This window comes from Etheostoma cragini, chromosome 20, assembly GCF_013103735.1.
Source record: "Etheostoma cragini isolate CJK2018 chromosome 20, CSU_Ecrag_1.0, whole genome shotgun sequence".
Taxonomy (NCBI): Eukaryota; Metazoa; Chordata; class Actinopteri; order Perciformes; family Percidae; genus Etheostoma; species Etheostoma cragini.
The window spans coordinates 21068725-21089424 of record NC_048426.1 but is presented as its reverse complement, the minus strand read 5'-3'; the positions used below and the strand labels follow the sequence as shown (position 1 = coordinate 21089424).

At 38.9% G+C, this 20700-nt stretch overlaps 1 long non-coding RNA gene across 1 annotated transcript; it reads left to right on the top strand.

Moving 5' to 3' along the window:
• Positions 1-1335: 1335 nt before the first annotated feature.
• On the top strand, positions 1336-20072 carry LOC117935340. The gene is made up of 3 exons (XR_004654732.1): positions 1336-1460; positions 9201-9205; positions 20062-20072. It is a non-coding gene; the product is annotated as an uncharacterized LOC117935340 (long non-coding RNA).
• Positions 20073-20700: the final 628 nt, after the last annotated feature.

Sequence of the window (20700 nt, the reverse complement as noted above, 5' to 3'; positions counted from 1 at the left end):
TGTTTTAGTACACTTTACTATTTTATATATATTTTTCAGTTATAGCATCCTAGTTTTTTATTTTATTTTTTCAAAATAACCTTGATCCGTGATGCACATCTTGATTGCTGAAGTAGCGACAGGCACTGAGCCCTGGCTGTGTACAGAGCACTGCAGGAAACCCTGCACTCTGAGCTTCTTCTGAAAGGGCAAACTGTGCTGTGTGCACAGCTGCCTTTGTTTATGTGTAAATGCAGAAGCGATATGAGGACACATTCACAATATGCAGCACCAAATGTTACAGGTGAAGAACAGTAATAAACAATAATACATTCTGAGCAGCCGAATAGACAAGTAAGATATATCACAAGTTGAATATTGGAATTCAAGCTCCGCTAACTTAGGTGTAACTGAGTGATCTTTTGTATCAAGGCTAGAAACTAAAGGTCTATCTGTTACTGGTCCTTATAGTATGAATCAAATTAGATCGTCAATGCCAGCACTTGATTATCAAGGGAGTTTAAATATGTTGATATTCTTGAACGAAAAAAGTTATGAATAAAAACAAAAAGTTATGACACAAAGGATTTTCCTAAAAGCTACGGAAAGACTAAATACCTGCCATTTTAGCTGCTAACTGGTACATTTTGTGTCAGCTGGTGTTTCCAGCAGGACAACAAAAATCCAAACAATGAGCTTGAAGCTCCAAAGCTCCATTGAGCTTATAAAAAATTGCAGAGTCACAATCACCTATTTGAAAAAATAGCAAACCCCATACTTATCCATTACTCTCTTAGACATATTCAGCAGCCCAATTTATTCCCAGAACCAATGAAGAAACTGGCAGACGAGCCTTTAAATTAAAAAAAAAACTTTCAATTGGAACAATCTCCCAGCCAACATTCAAACTCATTAACTCACTACATATCTTCAATTATCCCTTCTCAAAACATCATGTTGCTGTCTTTAATGGTATCGTCTCCTAGTGCTTTTAATTTTGTAAAACAGCCATGTCAATATATTGTAATAATTTCAGTTTCTTTTCATGAGTATTATTACTTTATTATTCATTAACTTAAAGCTAGAGTGTGTAGTTTCCTTCGCACCCCATGAAGAACTCCTAGTAATGTCTGTCGGTGCGACGACATGATACAAGCCTTCAGTGATTGTGCACAGCCCCCATTTCTCCCCCAAGCAGTGGATAGTAGCCAAGGAGGGAACGGAGGATTAAAAAAAGCAAGGTGAACCCTTCAGAAGAGGTAATCTTCTGAACATAGCCATACTGAGAAATACAGAGAGAATTGTGTGGAGCTGGTAGTCTTATTTAGCTTTGTACAACTCATTTGGCAATGGCTTGACAAAACATTCTCACTCCCCTCGCGTAAAATGCAGATGTCTGATCAGATGCCTTTGGCGTTGATATTGACGCTAAAAGTGTCCTTTAGGGTCATATGTAAACCTGCTTGGTCGGGACTATTTTTGTACTCACTTTTTTCTGTTTTTGAGAGTTGTGGGTTAGGGGTAAAGAAGTATGTGTGGGTCAGTAAATAAGAGCCTTTATGTATGTATGTACACATGTGATTCTGTCGTTTTTTGTTTTTTTATTTTGACCCCTTTGGAAATTTAGATGGTTGAGATGGTTATACTTTGAAATGGCTATTCTTCAAATTCTTACATTCTCTGTTTTTGTTTTTTTTATGAAAACAGTCAAACCTCTAAGATTGAAATTCTATAGAAAATGAAACGAAAACAAAGTTCAGTTACATTTCAGTTCAGTTACATTTTTCAAATATTAGTCATTTCCACTTATGCACTTAGGCCAGCTTCAAAAGGCATTGAAACGGCAGTTCACAGTTGTTAAATAGTTGAGTGTCCCCAGGTCATTTCTTCATCATGCAAATGGTGCTTCAGTTTCCCCCAAACCACGAGAGTGACGGCAGCCGTAGTGCTAATATATCCCTGAGAAGGGATGAGCTGGGGCCAAATGGGGTTTTGCTCATGACGAGGGACACTGTGCAGAGGTCAGGTCAGCCATTCAGCGGGGACAGTAATAGCCGCTTTGTGCCTTGCCCTGACAATGACAGTGATGATTACCAGTAGGCCGCCGAGCTGCATTATTCCCAGAGAAGTCGTGGATGACACTGTCACTTGGCCCAGGTCTCAGGTGTATTAGGGCTGACAAACACAAAACAGGATAAATGACCAGCTCATCTCTCACTGGAGGTGTACAAAACATACATTCTCACCATGATAGTTACACAGTACTACTGTCTGCTTGGCTGTTCCCACTGAAAGAAAAAAAAAGCACATGCTTTTTATTACCTCAGCCAAGGAGGTTTTGTTTCAGGCTTGGTTCGTCTGTCCGCAGGATCATAGAAAAACTATCGTCTCATTGTCATGAAACGTCTTCTTTTTAGGTTGTTAGTCCTAAACAATGCATGTAAAAACATGACATCCCTTTTTTTCCAACTGAGCATGAAAAAACGTCATGTATATACTCTATACTCAAAAGATATAGACAATGTCAGCGTTGAGATTTTGTATCATAATTATGAGAGGTTAGGCACTAACTTCTCTTACACTACTATTTGTTTATAGCTATAGGATATCATTTTGACTCATGTCACAATAACATAATGGGCGTCAATGTATTTCATGCAGAAAATAATCTCAGGAAAATTAGTGCAGAGGATAAACAACAGAGCGTGTTTCAAATCTGTGAATGCATGAATCATAAATTGTGGTTATGAGTATGTCCTTGCACTTGTTGCTTCTGCACAGCGGTATCTAAGAGCAGAAAGGTGCCCTCGCTCCATTGTTGTCCTGGACGGCATGATGTGAAGCATTGTGTGGGAAATTGCCTGTTCTGCAGCTGAGGGGGATGTATTGTCATGACGCATGCCTCTACAAAAGACTGAAAAAGGGATTCTGAATTGCTGACAATGTAGGGAATGGTTTATACAGGGATGTGTGCCGTGTGTGAGAAAATCTGATAGATATCTGAATGCTGCTGCTGAAAATGTCTGACATGGAATTTCTTACGTCTGCTCCTCTAAAGTTGAGGCTTTCAGCAGGATTCTTGTGGAATAAATCCCAGCTCTCACCTGCCTGGTAAACACAGCCAGAGGGGATTTTATTTCTAAAAAGCCGTGTCTCTTTTACTTTAATACATCTGTGTGGCTTCACATATTTAGGATGTGCTACATTGCATTAGCTTAGTTCAAAGTTCCAAAGCCTTTCAATCACTTTTGATATCACAACAGGAGCAAATATGAAAATCCAGAAACTAACAACAACAAGAACAACAACAAGAGACAACAACAAAAAATGATGTCTCTTTGCTTGGCTGGTTGGTGTTTTCCTTACGTCTGCAGGCAAATTAATGATTGGTAGACCACTTCACAGGCTGTTGACAGCAATGAAAATGCAATGCAATTGTAAGTACGCTACACTTGGGAGTGTATTGACCTGGTGAGATGTCTGCCTCTTTCAGCCTCCACCCCAGCATAGGAACCTATGTGTAGATTATCATTGTGTGTCATGCTTTTAATTGTATTCAGCTATTTCTCATTAACTTACTAAACTGAATTCTATTTTGGGAAATCTAAAGCTGCTTTTTTGCACAAGGTACCACTTTGTAATATTATTTTATAATTATATTGTATTGAGGGTTTGTAGGATGTTACTGACAGTTTATACAATTGTTTACTACTGCTTTATAGATAAGTTAGGTATTTACTGAATTAGTAATGAGTAAATAACTTATCACATACTTTTATTAATGAAACGCCTGGGTGGCCTGGTTGTGTAACGTCTCTCTGGCTGGTGAATCATTAATAGTAAAGTCGTTTAGAACGTTATTGGTTTTTGGTAATGAGTATCATTTGTTCATTCAAGTCAACAGGAGAGAACACGTTTTTACATATGGACTCACAGTAGCCGAGAGATTGATTGCAACCCATTGAAACCACCTCATGACTTGTCTATTGGTACTTGGACCCTTTCCTTTCTGGGTGTTGTGTACATGAAGCTCTCTATGGCTTGCAGAGGTAGAGCCCCGGGAAGGACTTTGGAAGCTTGGCTCAGCATTGCTGGATCCTTGAAGTCCATGCTATAGATTTGTGCTACGGCCTTCTCTTTTAGGTCTGTGTGTGAGGGGTTTTGGTCCCTTTTGTCTTTTGCCGGTAGCCCTGTCGATGCCTCTTATTTGTGTGTATCTTGTTATGAGACATAATTCTTGCTGTTGTGTTTTTGTTGTGTCTCCCTCCTTCCCACATTTCCTTTGTTTTAGAGTGAAGCATTTGGTCACAAATGGTGTGTGTGGCATAGTTCTCTGTACGTTGTCATCTGGATATTTTTGTCATCATAATTGGCTCTTCAAATATATAAAAAGAATTAACCCAAAAAAAGACATTTACCAGAATATCTTTTAACTTTTAACATTTTTTTTGTTCAAAGCTATAATATGTAGGCTTTTTATAAACAACTATTTATTGACTATTACAAAAGTAATCTCTCATTCACCACTGAAGACCTACTAAAAATGTGTCTGATGCTGATCCTGATGCACAAGTTTTCTGTGCAATCCTTCAATCAGGGCTGTCACAGTTGCACGTTGGTGAAACTATCCTCCAATTTCCATGGACTGGTCTAAATGATGTGTTATTTTTTAAGTTATATTGGTTAAGTATACAGTCTTTATCAAATAACATCAACAGATAAGTGACAGCAACAATTGGCTTGTTGATTAAACAGCGAAACCAAGATCATACAGAGCAGCTTTCAGTAGGCACCCAGGAAGAATAGTTTTGAACAAGAATAGCAAACAGATGTTTAATGGCATCAAGAACCGGCAATACAGTCTAATTGAAATTAGATTTTACTTTGTGTAAATGCACTTTAATGCTGCATTGCTAGCGTCTGAGAAAACATTATATTGAACTAGTGAAAAGAAACTGCTAATGGAAACAAATTGGCACTGTAGAGTCACTGTGCGTATATTGATTTGCACGCGCCCTTGGGTCTCTTTAATTTTTCCTTGGATTTTCATTAGAGCCAGTGAGGCCTCTCTTGCATCATATTTGTAGCTCACACGACCCGAGGCGCTGCTTTAGCCACACACGCTCACAGACACGTGGACCGCAGACCAAGATCATCCCTGCTGTGTTGTGTGAAAGGCAAGGAAAGTATGGGTTGGTCAAGACAGTGTGTGTGCGGGATGTCTGGAAAGGCAGAGGGTTTCCTTCTAGCTGGAATAGCTCGCCCCAGCGGGGGTTATTATAGCCGGTCTAGGATTAGTGACCTCATCCCCACCTCAAAGTAATGAAACGGCCGGATGTTGGATCAGCTCAGGGGAAAAAACCTATATGACTGAGTTGAAATGGGAAGGTGAATGGACTTTTTCAAAGTGTTAAACAACTTCCATTTGTGTTCTCCTTCTGTACCTGTGATAGTATATGGTAGCCAAGTGCACCCGCTGTTCTTTCTAGCCCTCTGACTCTGTCTCTCACAGCAGAAACCTCTCCTTCTCCAGCATCCGTTGGGAAACACGAATGATAAAAGCATCATGAAGGGAGATAACGATGTACTTCACTGTGTGAACAGTAATTGTTGTAGCAGCATAATGGAACCTGTGGCACACATATCTCTGGTGAGGGGGACATTTTGAAGGACCATAATGTCATCTCCGTCTCCTGCTGAGGTTACTTGTGTGTGTCTCCTTGGGGTCTACTAGTGTCGTATAAGGTCTATGACAGAGGTATGTTGCTCTGCTGGTGTCTCCTTTAGGTGACTTTGCTGAGAGAGCTTAGGAAATAAGTTCAAACAGAATAGAGGTTCAGCTATGATTTTTATCTGTAAAAATGATTGGCTAGGCATCCATGCTTGCGCAAGATAACAGAGCCCGATTTGTTCAGGTCCTATCCCGAAATGCGACGCTGCCAAGCAGACCAATCACAGTTGTTGCAGTTGGTCTTCAAGACACAACGTTTCTGGGGTTAGGGGTTAGACCACAAGTGTCCTGCTGCAGTTTATAAATGATAGAATTGTGTATTTTTTTTGTGTTTTTACCAGTGGGTCACATATCAGAAGGGTGGGAATTGCTTTAATATATTTTTATCTTGTTTGTGTGAAGAACATTTGAAATTGCATATTTTATTCAAGAACGTGATTCTAGCGATTGTTTGTTGTGATTGTTGTAATGCATGGTTTAGCCGCATTAAGTGTCGACTTGTTGCATGCACTTTGAAGCAGGCATGTATTTGAAAGCCTCACCCTGTCTTTCATGATTCTAGGCCACACTTCTTGCTAATTGACCATGCCTGTCCAAACCTCCTTTGTTTTTTGTTCTTCCTGAAGACTTTAGCAGTGAAATTAAACACCAAAAATCTATCTATTTGCTTAAGTCTTTCCATCACTATGACACTATGGGAATGCTTACAAAAACTATTTAGGAAAAGTCAAGGCAAGAGAGCAACATAGCATATACAATGACAGAATTATTCAAATTTTTAAACCATAACTTTATTAATTTAACCCATTTAACTTGGCTTTGGCATTATAAAGTCATTCTGTTGACATTTAGGTAATAGGTAACATTTTTGTATTCTATCAAGCTATTGTCCACTTCTATTATTAATCATACTTTTATGTGGTTTAATTGTTACGGTTAAGTCTTGTAGTTTAATTATGATTTGATTGTGACTCTCATTTGCAACCCAACCTTCCTTGCAAGGAAATAATGCTTACCTCTTCCAAGCATATACATGTTTCACTCAGAGTAGCTTTTTTTGTTCTGTCTAGAAGTTCCACCAAATGTAGACATGAGTAATATCTTAGCAAATGTATCGTCCTACATAACTGCTTGGAACGTGGAGGAAAAAGTCCAAATACAATTGTATATTTAAATAACAGAAACCGGCTCTAAAGATATGAATCTGGCAATGCAGGTTCCACTGCCTCCTCAGTAATGTATTATTAGCCAGCTTTAAGCATGGTAATGCTTTTGAATAATTCAGCGATGGCAGCATGCATGAAGCAAGGGGAATAATAAATGTAAGGTCTGCCAGCACCCACCTTCACCAACAAACACCATACATCTACCCCACACCATAGAGACCTCCACACATACACACATCCAATGCACGATACACCGAAGAATCCTTTGCCTCCACCCATGTGTATGTCCAGCAACTGACAGCACTGAACAAGGTCAGGTCAGTCAAGGCTACCACTCGATCCCTGCGGGAGAGACGCTGCTCATGAAAATGTAAATGCAGGCCCCATGTAGTGATTATGATCGAAGGTAATTTGTACAGCCTTGACCGGTCTAGAATAAACAGTGATTGATAAGCAGGCTACCAGCTGGATCACCTTCTTTGCAGTCTTTTATTTAAGGTGTCAGGAAAACGCTACCAGGATAATTGAAGGGCAGCTGGTTTTATGTTAATACATGCAATTGGTCTTTAAAGGAAAGGAAATGGAAATTAAGTACTAAATAACTGCCTAGCTAAAACTTTTAAAACTTAAAACCCCAACCCCTGTGTTGTGCACATGTTACACTTAATTAATCGAATTAGCAAATAGTTATTGAAACAACGTTGATACTTGATGTTGATTCTTCATCATGTTGCACCCTCTATTATCATTGAAATGTCAAAATCATACCCAGAGATCAGCAGGATTTCAATGGCATTTCGATCACAATGGATATTGAAACAATGTTGAAATCCCAACATATCTTAACAAATCTTCAGTGGTATTGTAGTATAGGCCTACCACAGGTTTAATCTATAAAGGTATGAATTAATACATACTGTAACCACCTCCCGGTCAATCAAAATTCGACTATAGATCAATGTTGATCCAATGTTGCTGTCATCAACATTAATAACGACAGGTTTCATCAATATAGTAATGGGTATTCAACATTTATTTTGCATTGAAATTTCAATATCAACCATGAAGATTATTCAGACGGAAAATCAATATTTAATCAATGTTGGCTTTCTATCTGGGACAAAAGTTGTCAAGAAAAAGAAAAACTTCTTAAAATGACATTCCAAACACGTCAAATTGCATTGACATGTTTAGGAAGTTTCTTTCATCAATGCGGTATGGCCTTTTTATATTGCAAAATTGGCATACCTCTGATATGCATGCCTACTGGTCTGGTGTGTGTGGGTGTGTGTGAGTGTGTATGAGTGTGTGTGCGTGTGTTTGCGTGTGGGTGTCCAGAGGACTGTGTGGCTAGCTAGCTTAAAAGTACATAACACTTTTAACAGGAAAGTAATTTCCAAAGCTGGCTAGCTAAGGTTTGAAACTAGCTAATGCTAAAGCAGACATTAAATCCCACTTATCAACATGTTAAGGATAACCAAATAAAGTCCAAGACTTATTGTCTTGTCTCGTCTGGGAGTGGACGACGCTTTCATCTATCTTCTGCAGCAAGCTCATTTGCACCTGGATGGCGCTGGCTGCACTGTGAGAATCACATTTTTTGATGTCTCCAGTGTATTCAACACCTTCCAGCCACTGCTACTTGGTGAGAAGCTGCGGCTGATGGGTGTCGGTGCGTCCATAGTCTCCTGGATCACTGACTACCTGACAGACAGAACACAGTTTGTCTGATGTGGTGGTGAGTGGTACGGGGGCCCCACAGGGGATTGTGCTGTCTCCTTTTCTGTTCGCCTTATACACCACGGACTTTCAGTACAACTCAGAGTCATGTCACCTACAGAAGTTTTCTGATGACTCTGCAATTGTTGGGTGGATAAGGGATGGACAGGAGGGGGAGTACAGGGCACTCGTGGATGACTTTGTGGAGTGGTCTGGTAAGAATCACCTGCTGCTGAACGTGGACAAGACCAGAGAGATGGTGATTGACTTCAGGAGGAAGGGAACGGCAGCCACTTTGCATACTGGGAAGTGACGTGGACATGGTGGAGGAGTACAGATACATGGGTGTCAACATTGACAGCAGGCTGAACTGGAAGGTCAACAGCACTGCTGTTTACAAGAAGGGGATGAGCAGACTCTATTTCCTGAGGAAGCTGAGATCCTTCAACGTGTGCAGCAGAATGTTGGAGATCTTCTACCAGTCGGTTGTGGCCAGCGCTCTGTTCTCCTCCGCCAGCTGCTGGGGCAGCAGCATCGGAGCCAGCGACACAACCAGACTGAACAAAGTGATCAGGAAGGCTGGCACCGTGATTGGCTGCAAACAGGACACGTTTGAAGCTGTGGTGGAGAGGAGGTCTCTGAACAAACTGTTATCTATCACTGATAACCCTGACCACCCTCTCCACCCCACATTGGTCCAACAAAGGAGCAGCTTCTCAAAGAGGCTCTGACAGTTTAAATGTGGCACGGACTGCTACAGGAAATCATTCCTACCACAGGCAATAAAACCCTTCAACACGTCATCCCTGGGGGCTAGATGAGACTTTTAGACACCACAATATTGCTATAAGGGCAACCGGCACGATTTGTTCATTACCATTTTAGCATACATTTAGCATATTACTTAAGCAATTGCACATTTTTTTTCCCATCTTGTATATACTTATAAATGTGTTCTTATATTATTATATTTTATACTTATATTTTATTATTATTATTATTATTATTATTATTATTATTATTTCATGTATATTTTATGTATGTATATTTTTTCCTGTGTGCTGCTGTAACACTGTAATTTTCCATTTTTTTTATCAATAAATATCTATCTATCTATCTCTCTTTGAGAAAGGCAAGAGCCATGCGATTGAATTCTGAGTATAGCGTTAGCTTGTTGACTTTGTTTAGAGCTTGAGCTCTATAGTGGAACAACGTGGAGTGGTAACAATAGAATGATTACCAATAGAGCTGTGTTCATAGATTTAGATTCTCAGCATGTGGTTGTTTGACATGCTGATGCTCTCAGGTTTACTCTGACTGACATGATTCTATTCCAGATTGCCCACACAGCTCATCCCACACTATACTGCTCATCCCTGTCAGCCTCTGCCATCCTTCCTATGCAAAATACTTGAGAAATGCTCAGCCACAGACAGACACAACTGGAAAAGGAAGAGGGACACTTTTCTGGTGTTTGTGGTCGGTTGCTTTGAGACTCTGAAGAACTCTGAGAAGTAGAGGTAAAACTTTTATTGAGTTGACCTTGTGTCAGAACATCTTTTCCCACTGCCCTTGAAGGTGAAATGAGAAATTGCCTTCATGCCTTATTGAGAATCAACAGAGAGGGAAAATGGCAAGACTTGTTGAAGCTAATGCTTAATCTTCTAATTTGATGAATGGTAAAATATTACCATGAGATGATAATAAGTGAAGATAGCTTTAATTTATTTATCTTGTCTATTCTGAAGGACACTCAATAGATATTTTTTTGGTGTTTTATTCTCCCTTAGCATGTTGTCCTTTTTGGCGTTTTCTTAGGATTATATTGCAAAAGAGATTTCAATTTGTTTCAAGGACCTTGAGTTATGTGATGATCAAATTTAGGTTTAATACTAGCCACAAGGGCAGGTGCTCACCTTCAACTTTCTTTGTCAGTAAACAACATCCATCCATCCATCTTCATCTGCTTATCTGGTATCGGGTCCCGGGGGAAGCAGCCTTACCAATGGACCCTAAACTTCCCTTTCCCAAGCCACATCCAGCTCCGACTGGGGGAGGCTGCTGGATGTGGTTCCCAGGCCAGGTTGGAGATAAAATCTCTCCACCTAGCCCTGGGTCTTCCCTGAGGCCTCCTCCTCCCGGCTGGACATGCCTGGAACACCTCCCTAGGGAGGCGCCATGGAGGCATCCTTACCAGATGGCCGAACCACCTCAACTGGCTCCTTTCGATGCAAAGGAGCAGCGGCTCTACTCCGAGCTTCTCTTGAATGACTGAGATTCTCACCCTATGTCTAAGGGAGACGCCAGCCCCCCTCCTGAGGAAACCCATTTTGGCCGCTTGTACCCTGGATCTCGTTCTTTTGGTCATGACCCAGCCTTCATGACCATACATGACGGTAGGAACGAAAACTGACCGGTAGATCGAGAGCTTTGCCTTCTGGCTCAGCTCTCTTTTCGTCACAACGGTGCGGTAAACTGAATGTAATACCGCACCGGGGCTCCGATTCTCCGACCCATCTCCCGCTCCATGGTCCCCTCACTCGCAAACAAGACCCCAAGGTATTTAAACTCCTTCACTTGGGGTAAGGACTCATTCCCTACCTGAAGAAGGCACTCAATCGATTTCCTGCTGAGAACTATGGCCTCAGATTTAGAGGTGCTGATCCTCATCCCAGCCGCTTCACACTAGGCTGCGAACCAATCCAGTGAGTGCTGAAGGTCAGGAAACACATTTCAGATTTTTGTAAGCCAGGTAAAGCAGGACGTGAGTAACAGTGAGCAGATGGCTCTAGTTACAGCAGTTAAAAGCTTGTGAAGACTTTTGGTCCCCCATTTACCCTGTTTAAGGAGTTTTTTCTTTCTTTATTCTTTAAGTTGTTATTAAAACAGACCAGTTTAAAAGAACATACATAAAAAAATGTGATTATCATTCAAATAATCTAATATATGTGTACCCCACTAGAAAAATAAATATGAATACATTATATCATTATTATAATATGATAAAATAAACCTAGTTAATCTATTATAAGTGCATATGGTTATCATGAACCAATAAAACATTGGTTCAAGAGTTGATTGATTCGTGACAGCGGATGCTTCTCTGCCACGCAAACAGCACACAGCCAGCCTGTTAGCCACCGATGCAAAGAGATAACAGACACGTTAACATTTAAATTTAATTGCATATGTCATCTAAACACTTGGAAAAGTACGTTGGAATCTGTGCCGCTGCCAGGGAGCCTTGAGGGTTTTTTGTTGTGTGGGATTTTTGTTGTGTTTCTCCGACGTGAAACTTGGTGAGTTAGCTAGCCTAAGGGATTGAAGTATTGTGTGCTATGATACAGTCAGCTAACGCAGGTACTACGCAGCATATTATGTATTTCAGTTTTTTACCATATTAATGCATATTAATGTGTCAATTTCGGTTTTATATTGAAGATAGTCTATCTAATCTCATTCACAATATACATTTGGGTTAATAAGAATGTAATTTGCAGTATGTATGTAACTATGTTCCTGTATTTTGAGTGCATGGTTTCAACACTTGCATCTAGCTTAAGTTCTGGTTAACACTGATGCTATGCATGGTGTAAAGAGATCAAGATATATATGGTTATGGTTAGAATGGGAAAGGTATTTTATTGCAGAATTGTACAAGAAATGAGTACTTGGTGAATCATATGTTTAATACACTGTACTATTATTATAATTTGTCTCATTTGTCTGCTTATCAAACACTTCTTTGATTCATTTGTCACTTCTGAATGTTTGATCGTAACCAGGTTGAGAAACAGCGCTTCTGCTCGTGTACTCACGGTTCCGGTGACGTCAGATTCTGGCAGCAGTCCAAATGTATCCAGTAAGACCTTGACTCCGGTCTCATCCATTCATTTCCACGTTGACTGGCGTCTCTTCTCACGTTCCGATGGACTATTTTTCAACTTAATTGTAGGTCAGTAAATCAACGTGCATTTGTTCGTAGCGTCACAATGATCCGTCTCTTTATTTCATAACTGCAACAGCAACATAGGCTAACTTGTTTTAAACAACGAAAAAAAACGTTTGTCTCTCAAAATGTGGTTGAAATATAGTTTGTCCTTCCGCTCTCTAGTCACACACACAGACACCTGGCTCAGGTGAGGTCTACATATGGAGTTAACACCCCCTGGCGTCATCCTTATCATCATCATCACCATCACCACAATCCTCATCATCACCCTTAACATCACGTCAACATTATGAACAGTTATTGTAATCAGCATCATCTTAATATAGGTATCAGTATGATTATACATTATATGCATGTGAAGAGGATAAAACAAAAAATAGTGATATGGCTCCAACCTTATGTATTATATGTTACCATATAGTTCATTATGTTAATCTGACCTTGTTTACACAGGTCAGGTTTTTGGGGTTCCTTGGAAAGATTTGAAGTTTGATGGCAAGCCACCCGACTAGAACTACAGAATCTTAAAGGACGGTATTTTATTTTATTTGATGCCATGGACTAAAGACAAGAGAAAGACTCTTGTGAAAAAACACTTTTGAAAGTTGTCTTTTAGTTATTTTATTTTCATTGTATACACCATATAAACATCTTAGGCTACTTGGAGGGTGCACCCTTAGGTTTAATATACATGCTGTATGCTAATCATTCCCATATATCCTGTATATAAATATTCTCATTCTTTATTACGTGTGTCTGTACTGTTATTGTTGAAGTCCACTAGCTCCCAGTTATCTAAATCTTCTGAAACCTAGTCTTGATAGATAACCTGTTTAGTAGACACTTATAAAGGCTACGTATGGAAAAGTAGATCCATGAACTTCACATGATCTGAATGCTTTAATATATTGAAATTGTCTTGCAATGCACCATAACACATTTCAAGCTTTTCGTACAAAATAAACATGTTTCATCAGACGTATGATGACAAACACCATACAGTACAGCAATTTAAGCAGTAACTTATTTAGAAAATTAGATGATAAATGAAACGCACGTTTTAGGAAAAAGACTGCAATCCTTAGATAAGTTATGAAAATGTGCTTCTTTCATCACATTTGATATTGATATATTTGACATTTGATTTGCGTTTGTAATCTTGATGATAGCCAAGACTTATCCTTAGGTATTTGAATACAGAAATCCTTACAACCTTATTTTGCAGAAGGTAAGTTGACACAAAGCAGAATTGGAATATATCATTATTTAGATTAATAAAGGTATTTGCCATGCAGCATGTAATTGCCTAGGTGTAAATCATTGCACGGCAAATCCAACTGACATTCTTGCATTATGAAAGAGCTGCTCTGTAAATTACATTACCTGTACTCTCATTTGAGAAAAAAAATCTTTGCCCAAGAGGGAAAAATGTATGTTTTACATGTTTTGGTTTTGGGATTGTTCTGCTCAATGCAAAATGGTGTATAACGTTAGCTTGTAAGCAAAAGTGACTGGTGCAAATTTGTTTACTTTGTGTCTTGGCACCAATAAATGCAGAGGCATTTATGATGAATCAAAAAATACTTGTTTTATTCCTTCCACTGACAATAGATATTAAGAATACATTTAAAAATAACTTGTGCCTTTGTTAAAAGGGACGTTTTTTATGGTTTCTGTTAGATTTCTGACGTAGGTCTTCCAATGCACCTTTGTGGTCTTAAGCAGCTTATTAAGTAACAGTAAAGTAAAATCCAGTTTGTTTGCAACTTTATAATAGCTAAAAAGATATAATACTCGTTGTAAATGTGGCTCCACGCCGGGACAGTCTATCTCTGAAGTGATAGTGGTGTACTGTATCATATTATTATGGCCGATTACTTGGGCTTACCCGGTAGTGTATTCACCATTCCAATTGGTTAACAGGCATCATACTGGCTATGTTTATATGAAAACACAATTCAGTTTTTACCTGGTCACATGTGAAGTGGGTTTTCTGTCAACACTTGCACCATTGTTACTCCAAATTCTCCTTTAATTCCATAATAAAAAGAATAGTGGTGCATGGAAAATCTTCCCTTAAATGTGTGGTCAGGGACAGTCTGTTAATTGACTTATTTATGGCAAAAGCATTAGGGATCTCAGGTATTACATGTTAATGTGAACACGTAATCTGGATTAGACAGGATTAGACAAAATTACACCTTCCTTTGACCAAAAGGCAGTTAATCGCTGAGTCTTATCCTTGCCTTAGAAATGGAAATGTTTAAAGCCAAACATACCTCCTCAGTATTTGATGATGTATTTGGGACATATCTTGGTATTATGCTAAGTATTATGCTAATATAATATCTGGGTTTGATGCTTTAGGCTCATCATAATGATCATAAAAAGTACAAAAGTACAAGACTCACCTTCGGTGTCTCTGGTTGTCAGATCTGACTATGTTCTTTTACATTGTGACACAATATGATCATTTATAACTCCCGAGCCTCAAAATGACGTGTCACACACTTCATTACCATGCAGACGGATGTCTTCTGATGCTATTGTGACTCCCTTCAAAGACAAAACCATTAGAGTTTTTGTTGTAAAGTGTCCCTACACGATGCTGTCATTCAGACTTCTTAACTTGAATCCACCTGGAAATAGCTGCAGATAACGCTGCGTGATATCCTCAACGCTTGCTTCTGTCTCAGATTGAAGTGGCCCACATTCAGGCCGAAAGGCAGCATTAAGATAAGGCACTGTCTGCAGGTGATACAATGAGTATTCAGAGTGTGTGTCTTAGCTCTTTCTTCCCCTTGTTCCACTTGCCCGTATCAAGCAGAATCTCCTTCAAAATGGCTTCCAGTCAAGTGTTTCAAAAGGCAAGTGTTGCTGGACTCACCCAGGCTGTCATGCGGGTTTCTTTCATATCAAAACAATGTGGCATTTCAAAATGCTACCGATTTGACTAGTGCTGTCTCCGGAACATATGCTCTGTCTCAGACTAACAAAGACACTGCCTGCTTATTTTCATCTGGTTATTTATAGGCAACTCAGGTTGGGTCTTGTACAGAAAATGCTATCAGAACAAACTGAAACAAAAAGAAACAGAGAAAAAACAAACATGGGAAAGTAAACCGAAACTGTCTTATTTCATTCCGTGTTGTGACTCAGACTTTCCCGAAAGTAATTTAGGTTTTTGTAAAACACTATTTTTAAAGCTGAGAAGAAAACAAGCCCAGCCCCAAACAAACAATCAATTAAATGCCTGTGGTGAAGCAGATCCCCGGACTGTGAGAGTTTGGCTGCTCCTGAAATATGAGCTTTGGAAAAATAGATAGAAATATGGCTTTAATTGAGATATGTATACATATTTGCCTCCATGTTGCAGATCTATATCTTCACACGTGTTAGATGCGTACATTTTTTTGCAGCTCAACATCAAAAGTTGTTCATCCAACCTGCAGCAGCGTTGGGCTGCAGTTCATGCACTCTAGAATCCACTGGAAATAATTAAAATGTCTTCATGTGTCTGTAATTACAGCAAATGAGTGTTATGTGATGATCGTACTCAGGGTTTATATTGCAATTTGTTAAATGGGAAGAGGAGGGAAGGGCCCTTTGGTTTTAGGGTTGCCGATGGTGCGTGTGTGCTTAGACTTCAACATCTGATTGATATCATTTGACAAACTAAATAAAATGTAACAAAGTGCCAGACAACCCTCTGCTCTAAACACTAAAACAGGATATGGATTTTGACCCAAGGCAAGTCACTGACCATGAGCCAGTGTTCATCAACACCCAGACAATCATGTGGGTGTCCTTGCACAAATACTAATGTCTACATAGACACTGTTATTTGCATAAAAACACACACATTGATAACCTGTGCAATATAATGCAACAGAGACTCAACTTTCTAAGGCGATTGAGGCTGTATGAAGTCAGCAGTCAGACCATGCTGATGTTCTGCAATCCGAGAGAGCGTCATTAGCTACGCAATTACAGAATGGTTTGGCAACCTAACAGTGCAACTAAAAAGCAGACTTGCCAGCATGCACAAAAACAGCTATGAAGGTAATAGGGACGAAATATGATGAGCCCATAGAGAGTCTGTGTGCGCCGGCCATCTTGAAAAAACAAACAAAAATCGTTGTTCTTGTGATGTTTTATGTGAAGCAACAGACTGCAGCACTGTGCCCGTTTATTCTGTTCTAAATTTAATTAGAACCATCTAAAAACTGCAGTATATAAATGAATACACAAAGGATCACAGACCATTTTGCATTGATTTAATCTCTGTGATGAACTCCACGTTAGTTTGTCAGAATACATACACCCCCATAAACTTATGACCTCCTTGTTGCGGGGTTTATCTTTCATTTTCTTTTAGCAAATTTGACATTTTCTGGTCATGTCTGAGGGGGACTAAATGCTGACTGACAGTCTGTGATTTTCACAGATTAAAAGTAGAGACAGAAATACAAGAGAAGTCATGCATCACTTAGAAATGCCAAAGGCAATTCTTTTCTGGTTTGATATGGAGAGCTGGTGAAATCCTTTGCTGTGGACTGGGCGCTGCAGTAAGTGAAGCCTTTATGGGAGAACTGAGGCACATAATGAAATCTCCCAACCGAAAGAAGCTTACAAGAGTAATAAAATGATTCGCTTATTGTCATTGGCACCATTCATTTTGCTCTCATTAATTCATTAATGCTGTTCATCAATGATTCCTCTTGTGTTGTCAGTTTGCTGTCTGGAATAACATGTCAGAGTGGATATTAACATGTGCATGCTGACATGGGAGCAAAGCAACACTCCCCTCCCGTGAGAGCCGTGCGTGACCAACGGAGACAGCGACCTCAGCTCTGTGAAGGCCGGGATAAAACATTTATGGGAGCCTGGTGCGGTCACTTTGAGATTCCCGCTCTTATTCTGCCAAGCACAAGTGGGCCTCCTTGTGGGATGGCATTAACATCACTTTTTTATGAACCGCTATAAGTCTGAACAACAAGGAGAAAATAGACGGAGCTTAAAAACTCCAAGGAAAGAGCAATCTTGTCGTTTGTGTGATGTGATTTGTGCTGTGTTTTGGGCTTAAAGCAGCATTTCTAAATTGGATAATAATATACTGTGCCATACAACAAATCAAACCCAGTTTCAAATCATTAGAATGATGGCATTGATCCATGGCATTGCAGATGAATAGCTTCACTTCCAGGTAGCACATAAGTGTTCAACATAGGTAATATATACAGGTCTTGTTACCACCATCGTTCACTTTAAGGATAGAATTGTTTTATTTTTGCTAGTGCTTGAAGTAAAACAAAAAGTTGTCAACTAATAGTTTTCACATACATTTCAGTCTATATTTCAGTGAAAAAAATAACACTTGCTGCAGGTTCTGCAAGTTTATTTGCACAATAACTTTGTGTATAAGATTTAAAGAGAAGAAGAGAGAAAGGTCAGGTTACACTTTACATGAACGTAAGACTGACATGACATTGCCTTGAATGTGTCATAAACGTTATGCACAAGTCATGAACTTTTAGTAACCTTCTTTTAGTAAGTGTCAGTTGGTTTTGTCATGTCAAGTTTTGGTTAGGGTTAGGGTTCATGTGTCATGACTTTGTCATGTCACTGTTATGTAGATACTTTGAACAAGTGTTACCAAACATAATTTTGATCAAAAGCAACCGGACAAGTAGAACTACTGCACATCTTACTAAGTCTCTGACCTGCAGAAGTCAGCTTTAAATTACTTAATTATGGAATTACTTTTCCCATCTGGCAAAAAACTGTTCATCTATTAATTTTGACAATAGATGCCTATAAAAGGCCATTTCAACTAGTGTTTAACATCTGTTGTTAGCAGGTGTTATCCAAGTACTTTTGTAATCACGTCGTTGTTGGTTCACTGTCAACAACATGTATCATTACTTTTGCTTACTAGTTAACCCTTGTGTTATCCGTGGACTAAATTGACCCCTGTCAAGTTAGTTTTATATAAGAAATATGGATTTCTTTCAACCAAATTGCCCCAAAACAACATGGATGATTTCATACCTTGTTCAGGTAACATTGATGATTACTTTCATTCAATTATTTGGTTGTTTTAGCATTTGAATTCTTTTTTTTAATGGTTTCAAAACAGTAACCAGACTAAACTTTGACACATACCCCTCTGTGATCCACTCAGCATCCTCTTATATTAACTACTAGTCAAAATAATTTATAATTTCTGCCTTTTTAACTAAAAACGTATGTACATTTTGATATAAATGAGCTTTGTTGACCATGAATTTCAAGAATAAGTTTGAAAGCAATCAATAAACCAGCTCAGGTTTTTTAAAAAGCGCCAAAACCATGGAAAAAGTGACAGATAAAACCGAAAAACTGAAAAAAACATGGGAAAAGCACAAACAAATGTTCATTTTGAATTTTGGCCTGGAAGAACAAGTTCACGGTTAATGGGAAGACAACACAAGGGTTATTAATACAGATAAATTAACCAATATCCTACACACGTGTGCACACACACACACAAACACACGCACACACACACCTGCGTTGATCTTAATTTTATACAATACCTTCATTCCCAATTTTTGTTGCTGTTTCTCCATATATGTATGTATTAGTTTGTATCCATTTTTCATTGTCTTGTTATATTCTCTATTTTTGTTTTTAATTATGTTATGAATTTTTTGAATTATTAAGGTGGAGGCTTTAAATAAGCCCAATGGGTTTTTTGCCTCTCCTTGCATTGTGTTTTTTTTGCCATTTTAGGCCATCTTAGTGGATGCAACAATTAAGGCATGAAATGGGAGAGAGAGGGAGAATGACATGCAGGTTGGAATTGGATCTGTGGCTGTTGCGGCAAAGACTGAGCCACTGTACATGGGGCACACATTCTAACAGGGACCTAGGTGCCCCGCTCTGACTTACTCATTCTGTATCTTTTAAATTGTGCAGATAAACCTACAAACCTACACCCTGATGGCAGCCATTGCTCTTTGCGTTGCACGTTTAATAACATCTTTCAATCTTTTTCCGTGCTGCACACAAATGAACTTGCAAACAAAGGCATACAGTCCTTTTTACTCTTCGATTTAGCTTTGGTTCTTAAACGAAAAGAAATATTGTATCATTATGTCTTATCCCTGTCAGTAATTTGCTCACAGACCTTGAACCAAAACAAAATGTAGTATAGGCTGTGTAAGGCAGCGAATATCAATTTAATATCAAGGCCACTTTGACTCCTAAAGTACAATTAAATGGTTTGAGTGCTTATAACAAATCTGAGCTGATATAATCAGTATCAAACAGGTATTAACCTTTTTCATTGCCCTATTCTATGCTTTCTCTGCATGTATTTCTAATATTGTTGTGCAGCAGTGGAAAATATACTACTTTTTTCACCAGCAAAAGAAGTAAAGCCAGTGAAGTAAAGACACAATAGCTCCATATAATGTCAATATAAGGTTCTATCTATCTATATTATATGTGCTGCAACATAGAGTATAAAGAGTTAGGTAAAAACATGAAATAATTCTCACTGAAAGTTAAATTAGACACAAATTGAATCCTCAGTGTCAGAAACCGGATTGACTGGATTTTCGGAAAAACACTTATATGTGACACACACACACACACACACACACACACACACAATATCATAACAAAGTTTTAGAGCTGAGTAATAATATCACTTTAAATAGGCTTAGTAGAAACTACCGCTGCAAGCACACACTGTTCAACCTTGCCCATCCAGCAAAATAGCCAAATCTGTTCAAGTATGAGTTTTGCAAGCTCAATAAACGCAGTAGATAGGAACTCATTTAATACCCCATCTCTCAGAAAGTAAGACAAAATGCAATTTTTAATTCCTTTAAATATTTATGATCAGTAAGTGTGGGTCTTCCATAACTTCTTGTTTGTATAACTACAATATAAGTCTTATCAGTAATCTTTACTGGTATCATTGATTTTTAACACTTTAGACTGACAATGTTTGAGACATCAAGTGTAGGCATGTAATAGTTTTGAGTCTTTATGTCAGAGTGTGACATTAGGCAGCTTTTCTTTTGGTAGATGTGTTTCGGGTTTTAGCAGTTATTATTCAACGGTGTTGTGAATTTGCTGTGTTTTGTCACTTGTTCGTTGGA